Below are 5468 nucleotides of genomic sequence, written 5' to 3' on the forward strand. Positions count from 1 at the left end.
AAATGTAAACAGCAAATGGTGACGTACATATTTGCACGGCTTCTTATGGGAGCTCGATCGAATGTAGTAGTGAAATGTTTTTCGCCATACACGAAAGGTACACTCAAATGAATCTACGCGGTTATTCTATCAGAAATTGCATATAAGATTAATGTTTAGCTCTACATATTCAAGTTAAATGGATTCCAATAACCCTGTATGAATGCTATATGCAAAACAGTTAAGATTTAAGCACGATCTTATAATAACGAATGATGTTAGAACATGTGAGAAGCAGGTGCATGTTACAGATTCGTGACATATGCACTGCATATAACATCAACAGTACCGAACAACTTTCAGCAGAATTGCAAAAGCTGCGTAGTCCAGTTGGCTTCAGCAGTTAAATTTGATAGCTGGTAGAAAATATGGCTGCATAAATAGTTTTTAAATTCATATGGTAAGCCACATTATTCATTTAACATTACTTAATAATATTATTATAAAATCGATAATTACAGGAAGTAGGTAGATATATGAACCCTTGAAGGAGCAGGTTACAAATCGAGTTCTACAGTTTGGAGCGCCGGAGATGAAAATTCATGGACTACAATACATGTAAGTATGTTCACATTTTTCAAGAGCAGTATTTTTACTTTTCTTTCTTTTTTCTTTCTATAGCATGCTGAATCGAAAAAGTTTTAAAGCGACGATCATAGTTTGGCTCCACCTGCACCTTGGTTAAGGAAAAAGAACTGGCGAATGCTGTTTCATACAACGTCCAAAAAATGAATGGTTTTCATAAAGATATAATTATTGTACATAATCTTTTTTTTTTTAATTGTATATCTATAAGAAACTAAAAATGGAAATAAATCCTTTGCATATTATTTTAAACCATATATTTTTCATTTTATTTCAATTTGGAGTTCGAATAAACTTCATTACAAATGCACATGATCCGCATTAGATTTGCATATAAACTATCTGGTACATTCATGATGTATTTTATATTGTATTCATATAAATGGCATAGCTACAAAACGTTTGTATACAAACGTAGAGACTGCATTAATTGCACATAATAATAATATGATTACTGGACTGTCATATTATGTGGATTACATATAACTAATATCAATCGTTTCCATGTGAAGATAAATATTATAGGATTATCTAATAGTGCAGTATTATATGCCTGACATATAACATCTAATGAGATAGTTGTTTCAGTGACGCACACAGTATATGGATTTCCATACCTTAGTATTTATTTTCATTGGTAAACGACCAAAAATACTGACAATGGTCCAATGCACCGAATGAACACAATGACGTTTGAGCGGTGCGCTGTTTACTAAAAATGAACACTTGAATGAACTCGATGAATGAAAAGTATTCATTCTTAGTAAACAGCGCACCGTTCAAACGTCAATGATGAAGTCGGTGCATTGGACCATGTCTTGTTTTCAATCATTACCAATCTTAATTTAATATTGAACCATACACTGAACACTGCTACAAAAACATGTAAAAAGACCACTCAGCGAACTGGACTGACTGGACAATCGAAATTCATAACTGGCACCATATGAATGACTGTTTATTCCACGAACATATCAAGACAAAATTTTCAAAACGACTTATCTGCTTTTGTAAACAAAGCTTCAAACGACGATTTGACGAATCTGATAGCTCTCCCACGCAAACCAACACCATCAATAGGTAGCGGAATCCTTCATCTACCTATTGATGGTGTTGGTTTGCGTGGGAGAGCTATCAGGTTCGTCAAATTGCCGTTTGAATCTTTGTTTACAAAAACAGATAAGTCGTTTTGAAAATTTTGTCTTGATATGTGCTACACGCTTACTTCAGTTCACCCAAATATGGGTGAAGTATACCTAAAATCGCCGAAAAGTGCACATACGTATTTATGGGTGAATTGATCTTTACCTATTTATGAGTAAACCTAGATTACCCATATATAGGTAGTTAAATAGAGGTGATTTATTGGTAAACTTTACCCAAATATGGGTGATTTTATTTTGTTTGAAATTATTAATTATTAATTAATTTTTCTAATACTAATATCAAAAACAATAAAAATCTAAGAAATACATCATTTTATTATAACAAATAAATGAAATTTAAAACAGTATAAATATAACAGTATAACGAGGCATTTTATAATAGTACAATAATACTTGGTATTTACACTAAAATAAGGTCCAGCATCTAACAGCAGGTGCCGAGGATTACGCCGCAGTTGACATGCTTCCGGGTGTTAACGTTTGCTGCTGGAACATGGGTAGCATCTATTCACGGAGGTCGTTATAGTCCTGTTAAAAGTCAACATATTAAACATTGTGAAACTAGACTTGTGGATCCACTACTCAATAAAAATCCGGAACCTTCAAGTGACAAAGTGTTTTTTTTTACGATTCATGCTTCTCTTCGAGGGTGGTGCTTGTCTCCCTTGGATTCTCCGAATTGGAAAATTATTTACTATTTCCGATGTGAAATTTCAAATGCAGATCGTTAAAAAGCTTCCGGTTTTCTATTGAGAATAATGTATTTAAACTTACCACAACAGAAGCTGGTGGGCACGGGCCTGCAACGGCTGATTCGATGGATAGGCTGACCTTTCATTTTACGGTTTCGCGGTTCCGTGAGCTGGAATCCCAGGGCTATAGATGGGCTGCTTGATGGTGGCATTGCCAATTCTCCCCTTTACTCAGGAGTAAACTGGCTACGGTATCAATTGGAGAGATCCTTATTAAGTTGTACGCCACATGTGCGGTAATTTGTTCACCGGTTGATCCTTTGTTTCCTCCTGGGAGATTATTTCCTTTGGTCCGTGGCCCCTTAACTTGTTTCGACACCTATATAAAATGCAGAATTAGATGGATATAAATGAGGATATCTATTAGTTAACAAATCTGCATTTACTTACCGTTTATTAGCTAATGAATCCACAGAAATTTATTTGTTGATTTTGCACTTGTACTGCCTGCCGAACAGCAAAAGATCATTTTCAGGAAAACAAGGACGCTCAAATATTTTCAACCAAATATGGGTAAATTCGTTTACTCATATATGGGTAAAGCCACTTTTATAATAAAATGAGTAAAATTTACTGATAAACTTAGTACATTTCACCCATAATATAAGTAAAATTCGCATTACCTAAATATGGGTAAATGAAGTACCCATAAATAGGTGAATTGATCTAAGCGTGTATAGTGCTTCTTTTATGTCAATAGTATGGGCCTTTTCACGAGACGTTTAAAAACAGCTGATTTCATCGTCAATTGACAGATCTTCTATGAAAGTGACAGCTTCGGACTTGCAGGCCTGTTCAGCGATTGTAAACAAGTGCAGTCTCGGCAGTGTCACATGAAAAGGCCTATTGTCAATTTTTAGTCCGTGTAAAGGCTGGCTACCAAAATGTGACAGATCTTGGTAGCGCCCGTAAAAAAATAAAACCGAATTCAGGGCCGCAGCAAGGCGTCTTGCTTGAGTTGTGGTTGGAAAACTCGCCGAAGAAACAAAACTAAAATTTCAAAAAGACGTGTCATTCGCCTTCACGAAAGATGGGTAATGTTGGTGAGCTCGCATGCAAACTTGAAACGGCTTGTGCTAAATCAGTTTTAATCCAAATGAGCTCAAATTTTCAGAGGACACTCAGAACATGGTAAAGAATCAGATGAGCACTGTGGAGCAAAATCGATTTTTTGAACCACCCTAATACCCATTTTGCACATTAAAATATTTCGCAAGGATAGATCCGAACACGGACAACGGGATGATTCAGTTTCTCAGGTTCCCCGTATATATAGGAAGAATAAGTGTTTTATGCGTTTTATGTGAGGTACCGAGTTCCCCATTGTCGAGACTATGGTAAGTTGAAATACGGTCTTCAAATTATTCAATGATTTTTAATTTTCCTATTGCTTTATTCTTGTATTGCAGTATTATTCGGAGGAATTAAGTACGGGATGCACGGTACGTCAGCTGCTTATGGACAAAACTCCAAAAATGTATTTTATTCTGGCGCTAAAAATAGCCTCATACCTCAGGAAAATATTTCCGCCGGATTTCGGTCTCCATGCAACTCAATAGGACTTCGAGCATCATCTGTTGGCTGAGTCAGACCTGTAGAGTAAGTACCTGTACGCATTTAGGTACAATTGGGTCCTAAAGCCCTACCTCGTTTATGGTTGCAAACGATAGTGCATCGGTAAAGAATACTTGAACCGATGTTATAAAAAATCTGGTAAAAGTACACTGAGGAAACTGAACGTATGATTTCCAATCAAACTCCTTATGAAAATTTGCCACAAGGAATCGGTATGAATTTCAATATGTTGCCTTATGAATGATGATTTACATTAAAAAAACCCAACTTAATTCACCGAGTAGTGATACTGCCTTTCTCGCATTTAGCCAAGACACCAACCTTATATGGTGAATATGGTTCGATGTACCATTTTCTTCATAACTTTTAAACGCAACGGGCGATCGTTTTAAAATTCAATAGTGATCAATTGCCTTTGCCCCCTGTCGAATGAAACTTGTTGCGAGAAAATCGGATAAGGATTACTATATGAAAAGTTGTCTAATGTTTTTCTTAGCTTTTGTGCACACACATACATACACACACACACATACACACGGACAGACAGACATTTGTTCAGCTCGTCGAGCTGAGTCGAATGCTATATAAAACTATGGGTCTCCGAAGCTTCTATAAAAAGTTCGTTTTCGGAGTGAAATGATAGCCTTTCGGTACAACTTTGTTGTACACTACTAAAAATCCACACATATTTTATGGCAAAAATCCATAGATTTAACTTATGATGTATATCAGCGCACACATAACCAATCTCCACGCGAACTACTAATAAAATATATATCCAAATAAACTTTATGTGTGGTCTCGAATTAGCAATTATCTAATTTATGTGTGGTTTTATATCGATAATATTAGGGTGGAGCAATTGCAAACATTTATAACGGCAACACATATATGTTATATAGATATTTTTGGCAGTGTACGAGAAAGGCAAAAAGTAAAGTGCAGCAGACTGGGTTACAACCATTGACGTCGGGATCGGGAGGCCGGTATGTAGACCACACGCCTATCGACGCTTGAAGACTTGGGAAGGTAACTGCGTATAAAAGCATTGTTGGTGGAATATTGCTTTTTGCATTGAAACTTTTCGTTTCGTCACTGAAATCATTGACACTTGTCTTCAGCGACTGCTTCAGCGATAGAGCATTTGCACATTTTATTCACTCATACATCAATATTACTGTCAAAATGTACATTTCACAAATAATTTTCAGCTAAAAGCTCTATTTTTTGACACCGGTGCACTCACACAACCAATCGACATCATTTGTCAAAAAATCAGGAGTACCAACTTGACGACTATCTCCTTGTCGCCGAGCCTGGCGCTGAGTGCTCGGCGCGGAAACCCAAAGGT

General features: G+C 36.3%; 1 long non-coding RNA gene across 1 annotated transcript; it reads right to left on the reverse strand.

The window, feature by feature from the left end:
• Nucleotides 1-2095: 2095 nt before the first annotated feature.
• On the reverse strand, nucleotides 2096-3117 carry LOC134204206 (uncharacterized). Its single transcript, XR_009977807.1, has 3 exons — nucleotides 2933-3117; nucleotides 2565-2861; nucleotides 2096-2318 (listed from the first exon to the last, which is right to left on the reverse strand). It is a non-coding gene; the product is annotated as an uncharacterized LOC134204206 (long non-coding RNA).
• Nucleotides 3118-5468: the final 2351 nt, after the last annotated feature.

The sequence above is a fragment of the Armigeres subalbatus genome, unplaced genomic scaffold, assembly GCF_024139115.2.
Source record: "Armigeres subalbatus isolate Guangzhou_Male unplaced genomic scaffold, GZ_Asu_2 Contig452, whole genome shotgun sequence".
NCBI lineage: Eukaryota > Metazoa > Arthropoda > Insecta > Diptera > Culicidae > Armigeres > Armigeres subalbatus.